The sequence below is a fragment of the Phyllostomus discolor genome, chromosome 3 (genome assembly GCF_004126475.2).
Source record: "Phyllostomus discolor isolate MPI-MPIP mPhyDis1 chromosome 3, mPhyDis1.pri.v3, whole genome shotgun sequence".
NCBI lineage: Eukaryota > Metazoa > Chordata > Mammalia > Chiroptera > Phyllostomidae > Phyllostomus > Phyllostomus discolor.
In genome coordinates, this window is record NC_040905.2 from 12,354,988 (window position 1) to 12,380,611 (window position 25,624).

The following is a 25,624-nucleotide window of genomic DNA, read 5'->3' on the forward strand; positions in this document are numbered from 1 at the left end:
GCTCTCAGCTTCTGGAATTTGCCCGCCTTCCTCTCCCCCTCCACCTCGGAAGCCAGCAATGCCTTGGACCTCCCTAACCTCCCCTCCCCTCCCCCCTCATCTCTGCTCTCACCGGGAAAAGTCTTCAACTCTGCAGGGGCTCACGAGATTAGACGGGGTGCACCCACATAATTCAAGACAGTGTCCCCACAGTAAGGCCAGCTATCATCTTAATCGCCTCTTGTAAAGACCACTGACAGCAGTAGGTAGATTAGCATTTCATTGAACAACCAGGGGACAGAAGTCTTGGGGGGACATCTTTAAAATTCTGCCTGCCCCAAGGAGCCCCTCACATAGTAGGATGCAGAGATCTGTGAACCAAAAAGGCTAGTTAACTGCCTTACACATTCCAGAGGTGAAGGGTGAAGGATAATCAGAATAAATATCCCCATCCACGCAGAGGAAGAACGGGAGGCACGCGGCAGTTGCTGGCCCAGAGCAATTCTGAAATCCCCCAGGCAAATGTCGCCGGGTCTCCCCACCCTGGACGCGGGTAAAGATCCTTGTTTAGGCCCCAGCTCTGCTCCCTGGAAGGAGTTCCCAAGTCTCCTTTTTCCTCATGACTCTTGACCCTGCTCTTTGAGAGAAATTCCTTTCTCATCACTCCCTGGCACATTTCTGAAGAAGGCAAAGGTGTCAGGTTCAGGGGCGGCACCAAACCTGCTTCCTTCCTGCAGAAAGTTGGGGGGCCCCCGAACACCTCCCACCTTTCCAGTCACCTCAGTCTCCCGCTAGTCCAGGCTGCAAGGACTTTTGTCAATAGGCTAGAAACCTCTATGGGTTTTGGACTGAGTAGGGCTTTTTATATTTGATTTCATTCCATTCCATGTGCCAGAAGCCACACCCGTAGATCTTTCAGGCTGGGTTCTCTCTGCAGACATAATTACCGCTAACCTGGGCGCACCTGGCTGTGGTGGGCACACGCCCTCGGGCTGCCCCAGAGCTGTTTGTTGGGCCGTGTGAACCGTTCAGGTGGGCGCCCTGCGGAAGGCAGAGGGTGAACTTCCTGACCTCTCCAGTTCTCCGCTAGCAGTGAGGCCCTTACGTAGGAATGGCCCGGAGCCTGTCAAGGGGCTGCCTTCTGTTGTGCTGCGCTGCCCTCCTGCCCTGGGCACAGGCCCGGGGTCAGCAAGATCCCTTAGACAGAGTGGCTGGAGAGTACAGGGAGGGCCCTGTCCCTGCCCGCCACCAGTACCACTAACTGTAACTCTTTATCACCCAGCCAGGCGCTGCATTTCCCTCTTATTGGGAGAAGCTTCCCAGAGGCACCGCCCCCCCCCCCGCCACTCCCCCGTGCATTTCCATAGATGTCTCAGTGGCCAAGCTGGCGTGTGTGGTCGGTCGTCCCTGCCGTGGGGTGGGACAGGAGTGTTCACACAGGCTGGACACGTGGCTTCCCAGAGCGTCACAGAGGCTGTGCTGGCAGAGGCAGAGGGGAGGCCGTGGGTGTTGGGGAGGTGCGGGGTGGGGTGGTGGCACAAAGGGGCCGGTTCCTCCCAGGGTGCTTGAGACGATCAAGGACACGTGCAGTGGGCAACGGGGCCCTTTTCACAGTAAAAACGTGCAACTTCCCTGCATGACCATTGTATTTCACACGCCTGGTCCTTGAAGACAGACCTGCTTTTCCCACTTCACCTCAAGAACCACCAAAGGACTCTACCTGTGGCCTGACTCCACCTACTCACCATCCCCACGGTCCCCCTGCTGCTCACCACCTCCTGGTGACAGCACCGACCTCCTTCCGAGGGCCGGGCATGTGTCGCCAAAGCTTTCCTCACCCGAGGGCATGGGCTTCTGCAAGTTCCCTTTGAAGGAAAAGACGTCCTCCTTTCCGTGGCCTCCTCGAAGGAGTGCAGCCTCACTCCAAACCCACGTGAATCATCCGCCCAGTGCTCTCTGAGCGCTGAACACACGCTTCGTCCCAGCATCATCCGTGGATCTGCGTGGATCTGCTCAAGAGGCAGCGTGGTGCCGTGCTCACGGGCGTGGGCGTTAGGGCCAGATTGCCGGAGGTAAGCCCTTCCCAGCTGTGCAATCTTGGGCAGGTTGCTTTGTCTCAGTGCCTCAGTTTCCTCATCTGTAAAATGGGGGTAGGGATACCCCTGCCTCACGGGACTGTGAGGAGGCGGTACATGTGTTCATATTGGCAACAGTGCCCTGTGCACAACAGGGACCATGTGAGTGTTAAGTTAGAAAAAGAAAACAACATCTATTTCCCCCACCGCCCCCTTCTCTATGTGAAGACAGTGACCTATCGGTCTTGTCACAGCTGTGGCTAGCCCCGCACCAGACCCCGTCCTCTCTGTGGGTGTGGCCCTGGCTGTGGTTTTATGCCTAGTGGCTACTTAGTGTCTGTTGAATGAATGAAGACATAAGTGAATCCTGGGTGATACTCTAAACAGGAGGAAGGGGCGAGCAGAACCACCCGGTCACCAACACTGGCACACTGCCAGGGCACGGGTTCCGGAAAACCCTGGCAAGGGTTAGTCTCTGGCTCCGCTGGGAGCCGAAACCGGAACCACTCTCCAGGGGCTGTGAGAACCAAATCCTCCAGGACAAGGGGTGGGACCTACATGGACTGTCCCCAGAACTGTCCTCCCCCTGCTCCCCCATGAACAGATGGGGTGATGTGTCCTCTGGGAGTCCTGCTGGGGCGCAGGCCACCCAGAAAACAGCAGGGAGCCTTGGGGAGGGACCGAGCCCTGTGCTCCCACCCATTTGGAAGGCTACCCCGCCACCCTGGTGACAGGCAAGCGAGCTCTGGCCCTGGTCACGACTCAGGGCTGCCGGACTCTCTCTGCAGAGGGCTCTCCGAACCCCGGACTGCAGGGGCTTGGGGGGGGGGGGGGGGGAGGCCAGCTGCGCGGCCTCCTCGCTCAGAGACGCCAGGGCTCTTAAACCACACAGAAAGCACGTCCCAGTCGTGCTGTGGGAACTCAGGCAGGCGACTGTCTGCTCCCGTCATCCCGGCCCAAGGCTGCTGGGTCTCAGAGGAGCCATTAGAAACCCAGTCAACTTGACCTCGGTCGCCCTGGCTGCCTCCCAAAGCCTGATGTTCGCCTGCCTCTGGGGGCTCTGCAGCGCCCCGAACACTTATTTCTTGCAGCCCCTCGCTCCCCCTGCAGCCTCCGGCTCCCCAAGCAAACAGGACGGTGTCAGGCCCCCTTGTCCTCCCAGTACCACTCGTTTTTCCGTTTCTGTTTGGGGAATGGCCTCAGGGTTTCCCCCTCCCGCTCCAGCCTGGCTGCAAGTCCCTTTATTAACGATTTGTTTGCAAGCCTGAGGTGGTCTGGGGACTTGTCTGACATTTCCTGGAAGGGAAACCGCCGCCAGACAGAACTGGAGTCCCAGGGGAAGACGATGCCAACGTGTGCTCGCTGTCTGTGCCCCCTGCACCCCACACACAAGCCCACAGCTTGGAAGCCCCCCACACGCCAACAGAGGCCCTCCCGAGGTCCTGACAGGAGAGGAAAGACTTCTACCCTAGACGGGGAAGCATGGAGTTCGAGAGAGCGTCCTGTCGGGCCTTCTCCGCAGATCTCGGCAGATCTCTCAGGCTCGGATGGCACCTGCACCTGCACGACAGCCAGGAGGGCGGGGACGCGGTGCCTCAGAGCTTTCCTGCCCAGGTGGTCCCTGTGGCGCTGCACCGGGACTCAATGGGACGCTCTAAATGTCCCCTTCGGGCTGGTTCCACCGTAAAAGATGGGTAGCGGGGACAGAGTAGAGGGAACCCTGGGCCCTCTGACAGTTTAAAAGATTAAAAGTTCCAGCCCTGGCTGGTGTCGCACGATGGACTGAGCACTGGCCTGCGAACCAAAAGGTCACGAGTTGGATTCCTGGTCAGGGCACATGCCTGGGCTGCAGGCCAGGTCCGGGTTGGGGTGTGAGAGAGCAACTGACTGATGTACCTCTCCCTGTCTGCCTCTCTTCCCCTCTCTCTAAAAAGAAATCAAATGTATATTTTTAAGATTTTTCCTCTGATGTGAAAATGCAAAGAATCGATCAATGGTCAAGAGCGGAGAATGGTCCTGAAACAAACTTTCTTTAAAAAAAAAAAAAACTCAGAGAAGAAATACATTCTCACTCTAGAAATAAAAAAATATGTAGAAAAGTATAGCCTGGCTGGAGTAGCTCAATGGATTGAGCGTGGGCTGGCAACCAAAGTGTTGCAGGTTCGATTCCCAGTCAGGGTACATGCCTGGGTTGCAGGCTATGACCCCCAGCAACCGCACATTGATGTTTCTCTCTGTCTCTTTCTCCCTCCCTTCCCTCTCTAAAAAATAAATAAATAAAATCTTAAAAAAAGAGAAAAGTATAAAAAATTACATCACCAAAATATCATGACCTAGAGATAAAACACAGGTAACATGTGGTCTATTTCTTTCTGTTTCTTTTCTATTAACAATAAAAAGAAAGAAAAAGCAAAACATTGTTGACAACACTGACTTTTCTGCTAAATTTATATGAATTATATACATTCAATATGTTACATGATACATATTTTCCTCTATCTTGAAGTCCTTGTAAATAAATTTTTACTGGTGGCAAAAATCAATCATTGAAGGAATATATCAAAAGTTAAGCAATTTCATACTGTTGGATGGTAAATGTGTTTGTAATGTTTTTTTGCAATTATAAGAAACAGAAAAAAATCTGAATATTCAAATGTGTTGACAGCTCTAAGAATTTGTGCATAACACATTCCTAGAAGCAGTATTTCCGGGTCTCGTACACATTTCCTACAATTTCCCTGGGCAGCTCACTGACTATTATCTCATTCTCCTGCCAAACTCAGTTTCTTAAACAAAACAAAACTTTGCTAAATTAATAGCCAAAAATAGTATTGGCAAAGCTTTCTCCCATCATGGGTAATAGAATGAAAATGGGAAAGATTTTGGCAGACTAGGGCAGCAGCTCAGACACTACAGGAGAAAACTCGTGGGGTAATAATGATCTGGCAACCAGGTCTCCCGCCGGTGTGGCTGAAATGCGAGATTGGGGTGACGTCACATAGCCGAGGAGAGTAACATGAATCAAAAACAGAGCTCACCAACTTAGGTCGTAATAATAGAAGTATATGGAGTCCAGCCCTGACTGGTGTGGCTCAGTGGGAGGGGCGTCCTCACGCAAACTGAAAGGTCGCTGGTTCGATTCCCTGCCAGGGCACATGCCTGGGTTTCTGGCCAGGTCCCTGGCTGGGGATGTGTGAAAGGCAACCAATCCATGTTTCTTTCACACATCAGAGTTTTTCTCCCTCCCTTCCCTCCGCCTCTAAAAGTAAATAAATAATTTTGAAAATTAAAATTAAAAAATGTGGAGTTCAGAATCGGGGGGTACCTGCTCTGAGTCGGCACTCGGCCCTACACGGCAAAGGGAACGTGAACAAACGGCCCATGTTCAAGGACAGGTCAGAACCTCAAAACTAGAACCTGTGTTTTCTGGCTTCTCCATGTTGGGACTCAGTAGCCACGCCCACATTTTGTGACACAAGCCCCCTGCCCAGGGCTGACTGATCCAGGGGTGGACAGCTGATCCCAAGAGGGCCTTCGAAACCCCTGCAGGAGGGATTTGGTAGGGGGTTGGGAATCCCTACAGTAGGAACGGAGAGACAGCGGTGAGAGCCACGCATCCGAGTCTTGCAGCTGGCATGGCTGCAGTAAGGGGACCACAGATTGCGGTCCTGAACACCCAGCAGCTGCTTCCTCAGGTCCTAGATACTTCATTCTTCTATAGACGTCCACGAGACGAGTCAGGCAATGCAACCAGGGCCCATTTCCGTGACTCTAATTCATCCTCTTCCTCCTGGTTAAAACCATCCAGGGCTCTTGGAAGGCAGTTTGTAGGCCTTTGATGCCCCCTGGTGGATAAGGACAAAAACTGCACATACTCTCAGAAATCATTCCAAGATTCAGGAAAATAGCAAGCAGTTTATTACATAGCTCTAACCATTCTGCCATTCTTGACTAAATTAACCACAGCAAAGGGTGTTTTTATACTTCCAGGAATGGTTTCGTGAAGCCAAATGGGTTCATGAATTTTGGAGTAGCTTGCTTTGCCAGCTTCATGCTTTGAGTTTCTTTAGTGTCAGGAGAGTTGATAAAGTCGTTTGCTTAATTCCCTCACTTCCCTAATTAGGGTATCTACCTCACCCTCCCACAAGCCTTTCCAATCAGATTAATTTGCTCCCAACGGCAGATCTGAATTGCATCTGATGCAGGGGCAGTCCTACACCGGCTCCAGGGCCTGTCTGTGCTCCTGGGAAAGGGGACAGCGCCACCTATTGGACAAGAACTCTCGGGCTTGTTTATTCTGCTTACCCCTGACCTTGGGACTATTAACCTAGTGCGTTGTTAGGAGGACACATCACAGAATGCAAACGATGTCACCTGAACTCCCACGGACATTCTCTTGAGAGTCTGGAGAATTAAATATTCTCCCTTCAGCTGAGTGGGGCTTCTGAGGACTGTTTCTAGAGGGACAGACAGAAGGCTTTAACAGAACAAGCTCCTTTGACAACACATTATTCTCCAGGTGTACCAAGGCTGTGCAGAGCACCTTGAAGAAAAATCCAGTGGACCCAGTGTGGGCAGCTGACCTGCCCATGTGTTCCCCTCAGCTCCAGGGAGAAGGGCTGGCTCTTCTGGGAACGCGGCCGGACTAAAGAGCTGGTCCCTGTGTTCAGCCAGCACATGGGTGGGGGGAGGGGTCCGGGTACAAACAGACCTCTTGTCCTCATCAGTTGTCAGTTAGCAGGTGGACGGAAGACCCACCGTCTTCTGCGACAGCCCAGGAGCAGGCAACTCACCGAGTGGGCCGCTCTATCACTCGAAAAAGAGCTAGCCGCATCTGATACAGCGTGCAGTGTGGCTGTTCCGAGGGTGACGTTCTTGTACGGGGGTGTGCACAGATTTGGGGAGATTCACTGAAGTGTCCCTAAGCCCGATTCACAGTATGAACTCACTACATATTTGTAGAGTGATTACAGGGGCAGAGGCCGGGGTTGTGGTGGGGGTAGGGAGTGGGGGGAGAGGCAGGGACCACTCACTCTGAGACCACAGCACGTCTTAGGGAATAACAGCTGGCCCAGTGTGTGTTGCGTGCTCTGTGGGCCAGGGCTCTGCGGAGGGGCTGCCAGGGCTGTTCAAATATTTTGTTCAAATGTCATTTAAAAAACGTACTTAAGCTTGTGATTAAAAATGCTGTTAAAATGCGTATCAAAATTATTGACACACTCAGGTGCATTAACTTAAGCTGCCTGATTAGCAGGCTCTGGGGTTTGTTTTATTTCACAATGACCTCACATTTAACCCTGTTCTGCCCTAGTTTAGGAGTACCTGGCTTTGGTAAGGCAATTATTGAAAACAAGCAAACAAACCACAGAAAAGGACAAAATTGAAAAAAACCAAAAGAGTAAAAGACTGTAAAGGCTGTGAGTATTTGCAAACGCTTCCTTGTATCGATTAGAAACTTTGTGCTACAGTGCAACCAAAATAGGAACACAGACGGCCTTGTTTCATGACTTTGTAACACAATCGCATGCACATTGGAAGCGGGTTACCTGCATGCAGTTGTACCGCAGATTTACATCCTCTTTTACATTCGAGTTCCCGGGGAAACTGGGTGTTGCTAACAAATGAATAGAAAAGCCCTCGGGTCAAGCCCCTGACTTTGCAGGAGGGGAAACTGAGTCCCAGGGTGGTGATGAACCCCCCTGGTCCCTCACCACGTTAGTAGCAAAGCCCCGAACTTGAACTTGTCTTACTGTCTTCATGCAAATAGTCCTGATTTTGTGGTGGTGGTTAAACGTAGTTTGACTTTGTATGGGTTCTCTTGCTGACAAATGCCTTCAGTTATCTAACACGATTTTCCTTTTCTGTGGGGAGAGGGAAACTACTACCCAACACCTTAGGTGGCTTTTTTTTTTTTTTAAATGAACCATAGAGGCTCAAAGGACAGTGGCTTTGAACACAAAGCCACTGGCTAATGGCAAAGTTGGGACAAGGTTCACAGTTGCCCCCAAATCACAGTCACCACCTGACCCCTGAACCCTGGGAAGAGAGAAAGCGGGTCAGCGGGTGGATCGAGGCCTTTTGTGCTCCCTGAATGGAATCCTGAAGTTTTGCTCCTGGTGGATGCTCTCCGGAAGGTGATTTGAAGACTGTAGCAGCGACATGTACCTGAAACCCCCCACCGCCCCAAACTCCCCCCACCCTCTCCCCTCAGTCTACTGAGGCCCCAGGTGCCTGCTCTTTCCTTTCTAGGTGGGGATCACAGGTGTGCAGGCCGAGGCTGTGAGAGGAGGGGTGATTCCCCAGCTCATGGACGCAGATGGGGGCGGGACAGGGCTGCCTTGCAGAAGCCTGGGCTCTGCAGGGGCCTTTCCCTCCTTAGCTGGGGCCTCCTCGGATGCCCAAGTGTGGCTTCAGATATGGGTGAATTGGCATCAGCCCGTGGGAGTCTTGTTAGGTCCCACATGGGCCACGGCAGTTTCTGCAGGAACAGAAGCGGTGATTCTAATGCAGGTGGCAGCCAGCTGGACTTTCCTTTGTGCCCTGTCCTGCTCATTATATAAACTGTCGTTTCACTTCCCCAGGCCAGCCCGCCTCCCCTCCCCCTCCTCCTTAGCCTCCCGAACCATCGAAACCCCTCGGCTCCGACCCTCTCGTCCGTCCAGTATCAGGTCTGGTTCCCTTTTACCGTTTGCGTCCACGCCCTCAGGGTTCAGTCCTTCCAGGGAGGGACGGAAACAACAAGAGCATGGGAATGGGAGCGAAGACGTGAAACCATCGTTTGTGTGTGTGTGTGGCTGACACGACACCATCACTGGAAGCGTGAATCAGGGATGACACCAACACAAACCAAGAATTCAACAACGGAGCAGGGAGTAAAAATAACAGGTGCAAAACCAACCCACGTCCCCACCCCTGGGACGGTCTTCCTGCAAGCCCCCGTTCCCGAGCTAGTCAGAGAAAAACACCAGACAGACCGACACTGAGGGCATCCGCCCAGTGCCCGAGCAGTGCCCCCCAAATTGTCAGGACTGTGGAAGACAAGGACGGACAGCCTGTCCCAGGCTGGGAGAGCAGGGACACACGACCACTAAATGCAGTGGGAACACCAGTGCTGTCTGAACCGGGTCCAGGTTTCCACAGTGAAGCGGAACCATCAGTCTCTCAGTTCAGACACAGGGCACGTGGCAGGCAGGGTGGCCACCCCCGGGAAGCCGGGTGAGGGGGGTGTGTTGTAGCTCTGTCCTATGTTGTAACTTTTCTGTAAGTCTAAACTTATTCTAACATAAAAAAGTGTTTTAAAAGAATAAACAGCCATGTGAACAAATAATAACCAGTTAGAGGAGAACTCCATGAGCAATAGCTATAAAAATATTAAGCCCTTAAGAATAAATGTAATCAGAAATGTGAGAATCTAAACAAATAAAACAAGAAAACTCTCTGAAAGATACACAATTAGCCTTAAACACACGGAAATATAGTCCTTGTTCTTGAATGAAAGAATTCAACATTATCAACATACTATTACCCCATCGGCAAATGTATAAACTTATCTCGATCCCAATTAAAAAAAAAACAGCAAGTTTTGGTTAAGAGGCTGGCCAAGTTGATGCTCATTTTCATGTGGAAAAAGAAACGAGCAAGAGTAGCCAGAAAACACTGCAGGAGAAGGCATGGGGGGGGGGTCCACGTGACATTAAATCATCTCATACAGCTTCTGCAGTTAAAACAGCGTGGCTAGTGCGTGCCTAGGCAGACCCATGAAACAGGACCCGAAGTCCAGAGACAGACCCAGGTGCGTACGGAAACTCAGTAAGTGATGACGGCGGCGAGGAAAACCTCTGGCACAGGCACGGGACTTCAGCCGTCCCCCTGAGCAGTGACTGGCCCTCACTGGCTTTGGGCTGTCGAGTTGCACGTGGCACTGTGACTTCTCTCTCTGCTACATCGAGTGCAGCCCTTAATCTCCCTGACCCTCCTTCCCATCAGCCGTGGACTGGGAATAATATCCAGTCCACTTCCCTCCCAGGGGAATTGCCGTATCCAGTGAGAAAACGTTTGTGACCATGGAAGTTACTGTGGAAATATAAGGGATTCTTAAGCAGGTTCCACTTGGCACAAATTCGAAGGGAGCTCAGCGGTGTCGGTTTCCAGGCTAGGGCTTTAGGGACGTCACCCAAGCTGCCGGGGTTGGCAGTTGCTGGGCAAGTGGGTCATGGAGGAGCAAAATCTCACCCGAGTGTTAATAAGTCTGAATAATAGGTGTGAACATTTTCTCATCCTTCCTCCTTTTGTTTATTCATCTTTAAATTAGAGTTCAGGTGCCCTCGGTCACAAAAAAGCTGCAAACCACCTCCCATGCGTGGGCCTCACGGGAAGACACTGACAGCCCGCCGTAGAGTCACCCAGTGGCGCTGGCACACTCTCTGAAAGGTTTAGGCCCAGCTGTGGCTCTGTCCCTGCATCCGTCTCCCCGGGCCGGCAGAGAGGCCTCTGCAGGGCGCCCCCTGTTGGCGAAGGCCGGCTGTGGCTCTCCTACAGAGTGGGGCCTGGGGGATCTTAAGGTGCAAAGGAAACTTTTAAGAGCAAGTCTGCTCTTCGGATGTTTCGGGCTCTAATTCAGGCAAGTGCTCACTCATGCAGGCAGCAGTGTTCATCTGGTGAAAGGGGATTGGGCCAGGCCGCTTTCCGTAGTTCATGACGTGATGACATCGTGGTAGCAAGACGATGTATTCAAGAGCTCCGTGAGCCCTCCGGGAGGGGCACCGGGGCAGTTTTAGGGAAGAGGAGTCTGGTTCTCAAGATGCTTGATGCTTTTCTGAAATGTTCGTGCCCCATTGCTGTAAAGTCATTGCTAGCTATACTTCTAGTGTTTTCTTTTTTCAATGCCATTTATCCCCCTATACCCCTTCCCTCCTCCATCCACTTCTCCCCCTGCAATCCACACTGTTGTCAGTTTCCATGAGCTCTTTCTATCTACTTATTTGTTTTGCTCAATCCCTCCCCCAACCCAGAGCTGTCCGCCTGCTCTCCATCTATGAGTCCGTCGCTATTGTGCTTGTTAGTTCAGTTTATTTATTGCTCTAACTTGAGGAAATCTTCTAGAAGCATTTCCCCCTTGTTTCTGGGATACATGACTCTTCCCTCCCTTCGTCCTGGCCCCCAGTCTCTTTCCTGTTCAGAGCCCTGGCCAGACAACAAAGACAGGGTCTCATCTCCTAAAGTTGCCCATTATCGTCTTTGGAACAATAACGGGGCGGGAAGAAGGCTCTTCAGTCTTGTTTGTCTTCGCGAGTGCCTCCGCACAGCTATCGGAGAGAAGCCCGAGGCCAGGAGAGGATGAGGGCCCCGCGGGTTCCCAGAGGCAGACGGGCAGCCACGTGGGTGGATGGAAGGAGGAGAGGGAAGGAGGCCAGGGAAGCAGCCCAGGCTGGGAGTTCTGAGCAGCCTGAGAAAACAGACTTAGGAAGGCAGGGCCTGGGAAATGGGTGGCTGCCACAGGTGTTGGCGGGAAAAAGCGGGCACCCCGGGGACAAACACCCAGGTAGCGCGTCAAAACTACTGGCATTTCCCCACGAGGACCTTAGTCCACAGCTCTCTCCTGAAATCCAACGCTCAGGGAAAACAAAGCCTGTTTTCCTGAAAGGGGCCAACAGAGGGCGCTGCTCACCCAACAAAAACTACAGTCAAGCCCAGCTAAGCCCGTGTCCAATTGCAGATGAGTTGTTCCCTCCCGTTACAGTCTCTGAAAATTCACTTTTGGGGGCAATCCTTGACTTCGTTTTCCTTTGAGCTTCGTGCTCAGCGGAGGTGAACACCGTTTTTTGTTTGTTTTACAACAGGATTTCCGCGGCGCATGTGCCATGTGCATCAGGTCAGTCACCAGCCTGGCGGAGCCCGAGGAAGCACCGGAGATGCCCGTTGGGGCGGCGCTGTCTCGTCATACGCGGAGTGTGAGTCGTTCTTGTGCTTGCGAAGCCAAATGTGCAACCCTTCAGGGGCGCAGGGGGAGTTTGGGTGGTGGAGGAAGTGGGGCGGTGAGGGCTGTCCATCCTCAGAGAACAGAGGACGCGCGCGCGCACACACATGATTTTTCAGCTGGACAAAATGCGCAGGGCCTTAGGCTCGCCATGGCTTCACCGGGGCCTGCCACATAGTAGGCGCTTGTGAACGTGTGCCAGCCACAGCCGACACGTTCAACATCCAAGTGTGCAGAGCGGTTCAATGCAGGCGCTGTTCAGCCTCTGCAGCACTGAACGGCCTCTGACTGCGCTAACACAGTTTGAACTCAGCCGACTGAAAGGACTCTCTGTCTGAAGAGCTGGTAAACGCGGGGATAAAGTCAGTAAATGTATTGACCCAGCTCTACCCGCTTCCCCTCAGCTTTCCTGAAAGCCTGGCATTCACTCTTCTTATACTTCCTTCCTTCCTCCAGGTACCCTTGGGGCCTCAACCTGCCAGAGACCAAGCCAGCTCCCCTCCCAGGCTGGGGTGGGGGGAGGGGTGGGCCTCAATCCCCTTCTTCCTCTGGTTCCTTTTTCTCAGCCCCGTCCCTCTCCTCCAGGGCAGGCCCCAAGGGGATGGCTGAGTGACCTCCTCCATCTGGAGCCCAGTCGCCTCTTTTGGTGACATGCTCAGAACTTGAGAAGTGGCCTTGGGCACCTCACTGGGCCCATGGGGACCTGCTTTCCTCATGGAGGACAGGAGTCCCATTCTAGGAACTCTGTGCTCCCCTTTCATCTCCAGCTCCTCTGCTCCTAAGACCCCCCCATGCCCCGGCGGGTGGGAGACAGCAGCCCTGCCCGAGAGTGGGACGGTGGCACCCAGAGCGTGGCCGTGGCCTTTGCAGCGTCACCCAGGAACTCGGCAGAAACGCGAACTCTCTGCCGCTCCCTAGACCGTTGGAGCCAGGAGCTGTGGGGCGGGGGGGCCAGGAAGCCTGTGGTACGGAAGCCCCCAGGGGGTTCTGATGCCAGGGAAACCGAACCACTGGGGTCGGGGTCGTGCATTTATGTCGTGGGGAGGGGGAGAGGGCAAGAGGCAGAGGAGTGTGAGGAGCCTGTGGAGCCTGGAGCCTAGGAGTGGGGGCAGGGCAGGTGGGAGGGCGGGAGAGAAAGCACAGGGGCTGCCTCCTGGGCCGAGGAGTGAGGCCCGGGCCGTGGGGCAGGTGGCAGGGCGCAGCTGTGGCTCAGAGCACAGACTCCCACCTGGCTGTTCACAGCCAGCTCTGCCGCCTGGGGTGTACGGGACCCTGGGCAGGTGGCTAGAACTCTCTGTACCATTTCCTGTTCTCTGCAGCAGCCAGGCACCCCATGCATTGGCCAGGGGCTTTGCTGAGCCCCTGCAGTGCACTCCTGCCTGACTTCTTCGCTCTTTCTGGATCTTTGCCCCTGTGCCCTGCCCTCACCCCAACACCACAGTGACCCCCAAACAGTGGCTGCTCTTGCCCCCTTGTGAGTAATCGGGCGTGACTTCTACACTGGTCCTAGAGCGTCCTCAGCAGGAATAGGCCCCCAGTTATCCCATCGGTGGGTGGCTCCGACTGTCAGAGCCCCTTTCCTGGTGATGTCAGATGCCCCCGTAGCTTTGGGCAGGGAGTGGTTCTGAAACAGTGGAGGCCTGAGCCCAGCTACCATACGGCTTGCAAAGACAAGTATGGGATTTGTGAAGGAGTCGAGTATGGAAATGAAAAGAAAGCTAAGAGTCTTGGCCTTGGAGATTGGAGCAAAACATCCCTGCTTCTATGCTCAGCTCAGAGGAAACGAAGTCTCCTGACTCGTCTGACTGCAAATGGGTCACAGCTCAGTGGTGACCCGGAAGGACTCCGTCTACAGTCGCTGTTGTCCACAGGTGAGCTCTTTAGGTTCTCACTCACGTGGTTCTAGGACGGGGAAGAGATTAGGGCTGGGGTTATGCATCTCCCACTGCCTTTAAACAAACTTAGGAAAAGAATACCAGGCTTTAGAGTACACAGTTAGGCATGGAAGTGATTGTTTATTCAGAATGAGAGCAGAAATAACACATTACAAAATCAATGCCCTGGCTGGTGTGGCTCCGTAGACTGAGTGGCAGCTTGAGAACCGAAAGGTCGCTGGTTGAATTCCCGGTCAGGGCACATACCTGGGTTGCAGGCCAGGTCCCTAGTTGGGGTTGTGCAAGGGGCAACTGATCTATATTTCTCTTGCACATCATTGACGTTTCTCTCCCTCATTCTCCTTGCCTTCCCCTTTCTCTAAAAAAATAAATAAAATATTTTTAAAAAGAAAAAAAAAACAACGGATCATATCAGTTTCCTGTGGCTGTCACAACAAATTACTGCAAACTTAGTGGCTTAAAACAACAGAAATTTACTTTCTCGCCATTCTGAAGGCCAGGAGCCTGGAATCAAGCTGTCAGCAGGGCCACATGCCCGCCAGGGCCCAGGGCAATGACCTGTGCTGGCCTCTTCCAGCCTCCGGTGGCTTCCCAGCATGCCTTGCTGCTCCTTGGCTTGTGGCCGCATCCTGCGGATCTCTGCCTCGGTGGTCGCATTGCCTCCTCCTCTTCTGTTTGCCTCCCCTGTGTGTCTCCTATGAGGACACCGGACATGGGGTTGAGGGCCCCCACTTGCATAATCCAGGATGAGCGCATCCCCAAATCCTTAGCTCGATTCCTCTGCCAAGACCCCTTTTCTAAGCAAGGGCACATTTGCAAGTGCTGGGGATCAGAACATGGAGATATATGTAATATATATTTTTGGACACATCTTAACATTGTGTTTTTACTGAATAACTGTCTAACGTAATTCCAAATACTTTTTTCTGCACCTGTTGGTTGTATACTCTTTGATTGCTGCTCCGTATGACAACAACTTTGTCATCTCATGTTCAACAGAAAGTCCATTTTCACGCCATCGTGGCTGATTTAACAGTGCACGTTATGATTGACAGTTGGGATGCATAGGATGTGTAATTCCGTACATTGACTGTTCCTGCGGTCGCTATGAATTTGTGTCCTACAAACACAGGAGTCTGAAAAACCCTATTTCATGTGAGTCCTATCCAAAAGGGAAAGTAAGGCCCCGTGTTGCCTCCCGGGGCTGCCGGGATGCAGCCCTGCAGACTGGGTGGCTGAACACGAGACGAACGTGTTCTCTCGCGGAGCTGGAGGGCGGGAGTCCAAAGTCGAGGGCTCGGCAGGCGGCATCCTCCCTCTGAGCCTGGAAGACTCCCTCCTCACCTCTGCCCAGCGTCTGGTGTTGCCGTCAGTTCTCGGCCTTCCTCGGTGTACAGCCGCGCCGTCCCAGTCTCAGCTTCCAGCGTCACCTGGCATCCTCCCCGGGTGTGTCTGCGTCCCAATCCCCTCTTTGTATGAGGCCGTCCATCACCGGGGTGGGGCCCATTCTGCTCCCGTAGGAGGAAGTACCTAAGTGTGACCTCATTTCAACGGTCATCTCAATCACAGCTGCGCAGACCCCGTTTCTAAGTAAGGCCGTGCTCACAGGTGCAGGAGGCGAGGACTTCAGCCTGTCTTTTGGGGGGGGACACAACTCAGGTGCATTTGTTGCTTAGGACCCGGGCTCCAGCTCGGGCTCCGGGCATTTATTTTGGTTGTGGTGATTTTCTGGAGGGATGGGCATGCGCTATAAAATGTAGAAACCTCAAATGAAGCCCCCCTCCCCCTGGGGAGAAGGACCGAAGAAGAAGGCTGTGACGCAGAAACGAACGTCTTACGGGGACTGACGTCGCCCCCTGATGGGGGACAGAGAGTGTGGGTCCTGCCTTCCTGAAGGGGTGGAGGGACTCGATCTCCCCGTCTTCCCGACCTGCCAGCCCCTGCAGGGTTGCAGGGCGGTCCCCATCTGGCACTTCCTCAGGCCCACGTCTCCCCTGCTGCACTTTCACCCCACTTTTTGGTGTTGAGGGGTCTCAGGACAGACAGGGACTGTTGTGCAGGCTCCCCGTGAAATCCTCGGCGGCTCCGGCCCAGCCACAAGGCCTCGGATTCCGGGCGGATTCCCGGCGCGGGGGCGGCGGGCGTCTGGGGCCGGCGCTCCCGCTGCTGCAGAACGACCTCGCTGGCACCGCCATTCGGAAGCAAAGGGCCGGCTCAGCGGAAAGTCCTTCGCGGCTGACGGGTCAGCCCGTGTGTGGTGGCGTTTTTCCTTTCCTTGCTCCGCAGGGTGAAATGATTCCTGCAGATGTGCCTGCCTGCGATAGCGGGAGACTGAGATCACAGACCGGCTGCCGAGGGCCGAGGGCGGCGTGGCTCCCCGACTGGGTCCGCCCGTCGCCACGTGGGCTGTGGTCGGGGCAGGGGGAGCAGCTGGGGATCCCATTCGGGAACTGGCTGCGCGGCTGCGCGGCTGCGGCCAGGGCCTGAAAGCCCGTTTGTGCAGCTCCTTCCCTCCCCCGCGGCGACCAGGGCTCCCCCTGGTCACAGCGCTGCCCCCAGGGCCTTAGAGAGGAGCCTCTCAGGGGCCTGGTCCAGTCGGGGGTTGGCGGTGGTGGCGCTGCGCAGTGGCAGATTATGGGGGCCCCCTGGGCCAATAATCTGTGGGCCTCACTGAGGGGTGAAGAAGGCAGGGACCCCCGCCCTAAGGACTGAACTTGGGGGATCTAGACAAATTTAAAAAGTTACACAAATGGGTCCATGAGACTCTGGGAATAGCCATCACCTCGATAAGGAGCAACAGATGGATGCTAGCATTGGGTCTTTTGTGGCAGACCCGTCTTACCAAACCCCGGTCAAAGGAACTTTCAAAGCAGCCAATCAGCCGCCGCCGTAGCCACAGCGCGGAGTGTGTGGTGTGGTCACCAACCCGGACTTCAGGCTTCGCACGGCCCGAAAGCTCACCCAAGGCCAGCAGTACCCACGTCAGGACAGCGATTCCCACTCTCAAATGTCAGAGTCTCTTTAAGGAAGAGTCTGGTTTGCAAATAGCCGTCAGATCCTGTTGGGGCCCAGGGCAGACCACTCGGAAATAGCCCACCATGGCGTATTGATTACTTTGGATTCAGGTTCCTTGACACGCAGTGGGCGTGAGAGGGGCACATCCACCCTGTCTTGTCCCCTTGAACGCAGGACGCAGATCTTCCCTGTACAAGGGGCCCCCCTCCCTTGATGTGGGGGGGCTGAGAGAGAGCCGCCTTTATGGCGAGGCAAGGAGCCCAGGGCTGAAAACCTCACAATAAATCAGCCTTGCGACTCCTTTTCTAACTTATTCCCCAAGCCCAAACATGTTTCGGGCTCACTAATGAGCCCCCAGGCCCGAGGGTCTTGGTCCTGCCTGTGCTTCACAAGTTTGTCGTCTCGTTGGCTACAAAATGTAACGGGCTGCCTGGTTCATCGTTTCTCAGGGCCCTGTTGACCATCTCCCAAGCACATGTACGATCTAGGCCTTTCTTTCATCAACCTGCTGTGCTGTGAACTTTCTTTTCAGTCCAGCCACAGCACTCAGGACGGGCAGAGCGGGGAGCAACCCCTGCCCCATCGGTCTCTGTGCAGTGAACCGCTTCTCAAAGGCGGAACAGACACCGATGGATGGTGCTCGCTCCCCTTGGGAGACCCAGCCGAGCCCTTCCCCCCCCCCCCCCCCCCAGCTGTTTTCACCCTTGTTGAAGTGTAGGGGTGGGGCAAAACCCCTCTTCTACCCTCTTAGGTTCTACAGCAGGGGCCTTGGAGATGAAGCTGGCAATGGATTAACAGGAGAAAAGGCATACACATTTTATGTTATTTATATATATATATATTTTTTACATTTTATTTGATGTTAGTATTTTAGATGCACATGGAGACTTTCATATAAAGGAAACGAAGACCCAGAGAAGTGTTTAGGCCTGAGAGCGTAGATGCCATTTTTACCAAGAGCGATAAATTGTGGAGATGCCACAGACAGAAAGGAACAGGACTGGGAGCTTCTCCAGGCGGTAAATTGTGCAAAAGCAGCTGTTCCTCTAGTTCCTCTAGCAGCTGAGACTCTAATGGAAGAGCCAGGGGGTTCAGTGAGACCCCTCAGGCAGACTCCTAGCTGTGGGTCCTGCCTAGAGTCATCTCCTGGTGGTCCTGGGTCACTTTGCCCCCCCGGTTTGAGGGAGGGGAGGGGACAGCTCTGAGGCAGGAGATAGTCAGGAAGGAAACTCCAGAGGCCCGGCAGGGCTAAGATAAAAGACATCCATACGTGACAAAGACCCCCTAAGACTGGATGTTCCTGTTTTCTGGAATGACTCTGAGTCGTGGTAGCTCAAAGAATGTGTCTGCACATGACCCCTGATTCATTGTAATATCATTATAATGAATTAACATTGTGGGACTCCCTTCTCCAGTAGCCAATCAAGAAAATCATGGGAGACCACACATGCGCAGGAGCTTTGAAATGCAACCCCTTGTACCTGTGCAATAGAAGCCCGCCAAAGACTAGCCAGGGAGCTTCTGCCCTATGAGAATAGAATCCCTCCAGCCCACCGGGGTCAATCTCTGCTCAGAGCTGGCCCACTCCTGTGTCCTCTGGAGTGTACTATCACTTAATAAATCTTCCCTCTTTCTTTATGCTAAAAACTCTGTGTGTTCGGTTCAATTCTTTGTCCTCGATCACTAAGAACCTGGCTACCTGTGCCCACCTGTGACACCTCCACAAAGGGATACCTCTGCCCTTCTTTTAGGCAAATGGGAAGAGGCAAAGAGAGGGCTTGTCTGTGTCTTACTAAAGAAAAACCAGAGCAGGGTAGTTGTTAAAGTGGTGGAAGCAGGTTTTATTCAGGACTATTGCAACAGGGGAAAAGAGGCCCGTGTGTAGACTTGAGGTCAAGTGGGACTACAGTGTGGGCGAGTGGGACTTTGCAGCCGGGGGTGGGGGGGAGGGCAATGGATGGAAAATTACTAGGGAGGAAGCATCAGGGGGGAGGGGGATCTCACTGACCTGGCCTAAGAGGGTTCTTGCTGAAGGCGATGGGACATCCCCGGAGGATGATCGAGGACCAGGAACCTGCTTAGATACTGAGAGTGACCAGAAACGGAAGGGGGCGTGCTGACTGGGCTGACTTTGCAGCAGTCCAGCCGAAACTGGGCAAGGCGGTGAGGAACACGGGAGGACGCAAGTCTAGGTCCGCACGAGCAGAGGGAGGGCTCGGACTCACCAACCGAAGCTAGGTCAAGGGCAGACACTGGGTCAGTCTGCTGTTTCCGTTGCCTTCAGTTGGAGATCCTCCTCAAGCCACTGCGGCCTGTTTGGAGTGGCAGATTCAGACCATCATTCTCAGGGAGGCCCGCCTCACAGGTGGCCGTCACTGGCAAGCTCCCGCCTGCGCTGAGCAACAGACCCACTTCACGTAACTTCCCAGCCCGAGGCCTTTGACTGTCGTCATGGCCAGGACTCGAAATACAAGGACAAAATGTTCCACAGTTTAAAGGACTCAGTAAAAGAATGTATAGAAAGGGACTAATATATGGCCCCAATTACTTTAAAAATGTGCATGTGTGTACATATGCACATAAAAATGTATTTGCAGCCCTGGCTGGCGTAACTCAGTGGATTGAGCGCGGGCTGCGAACCAAAGTGTCACAGGTTCGATTCCCAGTCAGGGTACATGCCTGAGTTGCAGGCTATAACCCCCAGCAACCGTACACTGATATTTCTCTCTCTCTCTCTCCCTCCCTTCCCTGTCTAAAAATAAATAAATAAAATCTTTTAAAAAATGTATTTGCAGTTACACACTCAGTAATGATGAATACCTATCTGTCTCCCCACGGAAGCATAAACCCTTTGAGTGCGAAGGATGGTGTCTGCTGGAGCCTGGAAAAACCCCCGACTTTCCGACCAAATGAATGAAAGAATTTCTAGCAACCAAATGTATTATATTTCCATGTCCTTACCATGCCTTGGCTATAAATGGCCTTCTAAAAAAAACCACCCTGATCTTTCTTTCAAACTAGAGGATGAAATGCTTTGTAAATATTTTTAATCTTGTTATTTAAAAGTGCCCATCAGCACCCCAGCTGCTGGGCTTGGAAACCCACCATTGGGTTCCCATGGAGACCAGTCTTCCTTCGCAGGCTCACAGCGGGAGAGCGAGTGTGGCAGTCAGCAGGCCTGCGGCGGGGATGGGCGGCTTTGGTGTGAGGACTCCCCATCGGCCTTGCTGGTTTCCCAAGAACTGAACTGCAGTCTCTGCCTCTTCCATCCAAGCTTCCTCCCTCCCTTCACTCGTTTTGAAAACAGACTGATCCTGTCTGGTTTCCAGGGTGAAGCTCATGGAGTCAACAAAGTAAATGAGAAGCATCCGTGGGTAGAAATGGACACAGCTGCGAGGCACGTGCAGGCAGCAGAGCCTAACAGGGGAGTCCCAAGGCCTCCCCTGGCCTCCCCAGGCCTCCCCAGGCCTCCCCGGCCCCAGGGCAGGCAGGACCCGCCAGTGCTCCCGTGTCCCTCAGGGCCCACGTCAGCTGCAGCCGTCAGATACAAAGTTTCTCCCGAGAGCTTATTTGTTGTTACCCACCCTGGAAAACCCATGGGGAAAGACGGCGGCCTGCTGAAATGGAGATTCTTCCTGCATGGAAGAGGAGTTGTTACGAAGTGAAACAAACACCACTTGCGCTGGCAGTCCCGCTCCCAGTTCCGAGGGCAATGGCAGCGCAAGATACGAATTTAGCTTAGGTTTGGCCCGGATTTAAAAAGGGAGGTTTTACAGATGAGTCGTGTGGCTTGGAAAATGTCATACTGTGGACACATGTGTGCTTACTGTGTGTGTCCTCTCCTCGCCGAACACGGAACGCTGCATAGATCACGAGCATTTTTGCCGCGTCAGCAGCCCAGAGCCTCCTCTTTAACGCTGACGCAGCAGGTTGTCGAGCGGCTGCTCCTTTTCCTCGCTGGCTGTCCGCCAGGAGCCTCCCTTAGCCCAGAGCCCTCTCAGTGCACTCCCTGCACTCACTCCTTGGTGCACGGGCCCCTCCTGCTTCAGGCCGGCCATGGTGCGTTGAGTCCTTCTCACGCTGAATTTGTCCAGGTCCCCTTCTGCTGCATCTCTTCTGCCTCCAGTCAACCTACAGCTCCTCCCTGCCCCACCTCCATAATCCAACTGGCGTCTTCAAAGTCTCCTTCCTGCAGAACGGGGAGCGCCCATCTTCTCGGGTTCTAAGGGTTCATGTGGGAGCGTCTCTGGCGGCTGTTCTGCCTGCCGCGGTGCTTTGCATCACGCCTGCACGTAGTCAGGGGCTTCCTGAATGTTGATTGCCTTAATTTTCTGCTCATTCAGGCTCATGCCACTCTTACTTTACTATAGAGAACATTACTGTAAATCTGTTTCTTGTAACCTGGGTCGCATCTCACACAGTCTAGGTTTCCTCCGTTCGAGGGTCAAGTTTTGAAGAAAGACAAAGGGCCTCAGCTCTAATCTCAGTTTTGAAGTGACACTTATTTTTCTCCCCGTGCACAAAAATGTAGAACTGGGGACCAAGAGGAATAATGCACCAGGAAAAATCTTGTATCAGTTAGGATTAGGTTCAGCCGGGTGACAGAAAATTTAATTTTTAAAGAGGTAAAGTGGATTAAACAAGATGGAAGTTTACTTCCTATATATAAATGTAGCCCATAATTACTCAAGAGTTGGTACATTAGCTCCACAATAGTCATAGACCCAACTTCATTTTATTTAATTGCTTCACTTTCCCCATAGGGCTTCCATCTCATGGTCCAAAGTAGCTGCTTGAGCTCCAGCCATTACATCCACATTCTAGTTGGCCAGAAAGAAGAAAAATGAAAACATCAAACATAAGACTCCCTTTTATATCCCATTGGCCAAAAGTTCATTCTAAGGCTACCCCTAACTGTAAGGGAACCTGGGAAATATAATCTATATCTAACTAGTGGTTATACCCTGAATGTGTTCATGTTATTAAGTAAGCAGGAGAGAGTGGATATGGGGTGTTGGGGTGTGAGGAAACTAGCAGTCCACCGTAGATCTCAGTCTAAAATGATTTCTGGTTTTTTTCTGAGTCCTCCTACTGAGTCTCCCGGAGCTCTGGGTAACAGAGCAGAAAGCAGGCGCCGGGCACACTGATTGCCAGGGGACATGGCAAACATTGCAACAGGCCCAGCAGGTCGTGGACTCAGGAAACGATATTGGGAAACTTCTTGTATCACAGCAAAGCCCATGACCAATGAGTACCCATACGAGTAAAACTAATGAGCACAAAGGAAGGCACCACCTGTCAATGATACTTCAAAACAGTATCATTTGATTATGCAAGGGTTAGGGAAAGCACCTGGTGAATTTTGTGAAAATCACCCTTTTCGCTTTGCCTTTTCTTGAGCACATGAAGGATGCGATGTTATGCAGTGTTTTCAGAAAGACGTACCAAAAGCTATAACCCCAACCCTTATCGTCGTTTAAAGGATCACGCAGGGTCACAGTCCCAACCTAAGCGGGTTGGTTTTGAGCGGCATTATTCCACGGTGATTGGCTCATGATTATTCTGAAACTTTTGCTCTAAATAGCTGCTATGCTTAAGGCCCAAAGAGAAAAGAGTTTCATTAGTCACGAGCGTCCTAGCCTAGGAAGATAATCCAGGCCCTGGGGGAGAGAGAGTACAAGGGTGGAAGAGACCGGAAGAGGAGGTCATCCAACCTTGCCGCGTGGGGTCAGCAAGAGTGGCAGGGCGGGGTTGCTGAGGTTGAGGGGACAAACACGCCCCTCCTCTGGTCAGCGACGGCACTAGGGGCAGTAGAGGGTGCAGACGGAGGCAAAGGGTCGCCTGCTAAGGGAACCCCAGGGAGGCAGAAGTGCCCATGCAATGTGCCGAGTGCAGCTCATCGGAGGTCAGCTCTCTGGGAAGAGGGGCTCGCGCTGTTGTCGACTCTGGAGTCCCCGGTGCCTGGGACAGTGCCCAGGGCGTTGCAGGCGCTCCAAAGCACCGTTCGTTGAACCGGTTGAAGGAATGGATGCTTCACGAAGGCAGGATTGCCGGGGGCTGGGGGGCCAGCCTAACTGGAGTGTAGGATGACCGGTGGAGGTAGTGACCGTTGGGGGCTGAAATCAAGCGGGTCAACAGGTGGCAGCGTCTCTGCTTTGCAGGAGGAGAAGCTGAAGGCCTTGAAGCAGGGAAGAGTCCCGGCCAAGCTTAAAGTCTAGGAAGGCAGGTCCCCCGGCCCCGGCGGAGGGTGGGAGTCGTCAGCAGGATCAGCCTGGGGACAGGCAGCAGGGCTGAGAGGCCAGGGGACAAGAGTGCCTTCTCTTATTCAGCAACTGTTTACTGAGCATGTGCGATGCATCGGGCGTTCAGGGTAACACTGGTGAAACATCGCCCTGTCCTTCCCTTTTTAAAAACGGAACCATCAGCTCTGGCTGGCATAGCTCAGTGGACTGAGCGAGGGCTCCAAACCAAAGCGTTGCAGGTTCGATTCCCAGTCAGGGCACATGCCTGGGTTGCAGGCCACGACCCCCAGCAACCACACATTGATGTTTCTCTCTCTCTCTCTATCTCCCTCCCTTCCCTCTCTAAAAATAAATAAATAAAATCTTTAAAAAAAAACCACATGGAACCATCATGGAAGGTGACGCCTCCGTGCCTGAGCTAGCAGCAATCACAGCGTCCTGTCCTGCCCTGGCGGGCAGAGGGAAGGCCACATGGACACACACGGCCTTTGTGGGGAAGAGGGAGGGAGAAGGGTCCACCGAAGCCCAGATGACAGGCATTTGGTCTGCTTTGTCATCCTGCTCGGGCCAGGCCAGCCCCACGGGGCCGGACAGCGATGTCATCTGAGCGAGGAAGAACTTGGACGAGAGGCCTCTGGGGGCAAGCTGGTATGCGCAGCCACAGTCCACGTGGGGAAGAACCACAGGGGCTCCCAGCCGGGCACCTCACGAATCACACACTTCACTTCAGGCTTATGAAAAAACGGCATCTTGTCCTCGCGTCCTATTCATGGCACCAGTTATGTGCCCTTAAGGGGCACACACAAGATCGTGGCCATTTAAGTTGGAGGCTCGGACTCGCAGACCGTGAACACCCCAAATCATATGTGAATGAGGAAGCACGTCATTAAGCAAGAGCCAAGCGAAAGCAAGAATCAAGGTCATGCATCACTAGACGGGAATTCGCCAACTCCCCAGCACAGGTGATGGGGGATCCCAGAGACGCATTCGGGGTTCCCCTGGAGAAGTTCTGAGCGCAGCATCCTCCTCTCGGGTGAGATTCCACAGTCGCATTTTGGGGCTGTGCATAAATATGTTTTAGGCAAGAGTGGATACGTGCCGAGGGCCCTGTGTGGCTGGACTAACCAACCGGCCCCTGCGGGAGAAGGGCCAGATCGCCCCGAGGGAACACAGTGGACTGGTGAAGTACTGGTCTCCGGGGGAGAAGGGCCTGTTCCCTGGGAGGGAGCCCACGTATGTTTCATTCTTACAACAGAGGTCACGGCTCGGGCAGAAACAGGGAAGGTTCTCCATGTCCCTCCAACCCACCCCCCACAAGTTTCACAATTGTTGTGGATAATTCCTATACTTCCCTTCAAGTGAGAGGTCAGTGATTCCAGGGATCTTGGCAGGAAGGCGGAGTATTTTTCAAAGTGTGGTCTTTGGACCACTGCTTGTCCTGTGTCAGTCCGGTGGTTAGGAGGCGGGGTGACAGTTTCAGAAGAAGGTGAGTTGTTGTGCATACATTTCACAAATGTTCGTATGGAAAGTAAAGCATTGTTCCAGAAACACCACGGCACTCTTAACATGTGTTATGCTCTTTCAGGAAACCCGGGTCAACAGGGGTCAGCTGGGCTCATAGTCACTGAGGGAGGGGGCTGGAGTCTGCTGATGGGATTAGTGAGTTATTTCTTGTGCTTGCTAAACGTCCACTTTCCATTGTTCCTTCTCTTTTTTTTCTGTCATATGTCCCCATTCATCACATGCATTTAACTATGCTGACTCATTCATGAGAATAAAAAAGACACGATCAAAAGTAATAAATACAATTCTGCAACACAGAATAATGTCAAAAATAACAAAAGGTGAGCCTCAGTGTGACTACTGGACATAAATGTGCGTGCCTGGGACAGGCGGACTCGTCAATGTGATGGGCACGTGCAAACAGCTGTCAGGGGCAGGGTGGAGAAACTGTGCCTTGACAGGCACCCGAAACTGCGCTTGGCTGAGTCTGTATCGGTTCAGTCTCCTCTTTCGCCTGCTCCCGGATGTGTCATCTGGTGCAAAGCCATAAGACAATGGCTTGGACCTCATCAACGCCTTGCATGACTTTCAATCAAAGCAGAGGACCTTTTCCTGGTAAACTACATTTTCTAGAACAAGTGTGAAACTATAACAGGGTGCAACCAAGGGGGGGGGGGGGGGGGGGGGAGGGGCCAGAGAGGGATTTGTAATGGGGTCCAGAACTCGGTATTCAGGAAATATTAGAAAAACATGTATATAGGATGTCCTCATGCCCACAAGTCTGAGCTGGGGGATGGGACGCAGGGAGCAGGGCCATTGAGAGCTGTTTTGCACAGCAACAGCTTTGCAGATAACCTCTGGCATGGTCATTTAACATATCTGTAACCTTTAACTGGTTTCGTAGATCTGTTAAACAGCTGTGGCCCTGCTTTGACCCAA

The 25,624-nt window shown here is 53.1% G+C and overlaps 1 long non-coding RNA gene across 1 annotated transcript; it reads left to right on the top strand.

Moving 5' to 3' along the window:
• The first annotated feature begins 3,649 nt into the window (after positions 1 to 3,649).
• Positions 3,650 to 24,112, top strand: LOC118499296. Its single transcript, XR_004901822.1, has 3 exons — positions 3,650 to 3,946; positions 14,768 to 14,773; positions 24,102 to 24,112. It is a non-coding gene; the product is annotated as an uncharacterized LOC118499296 (long non-coding RNA).
• The last annotated feature ends 1,512 nt before the right edge of the window (positions 24,113 to 25,624 follow it).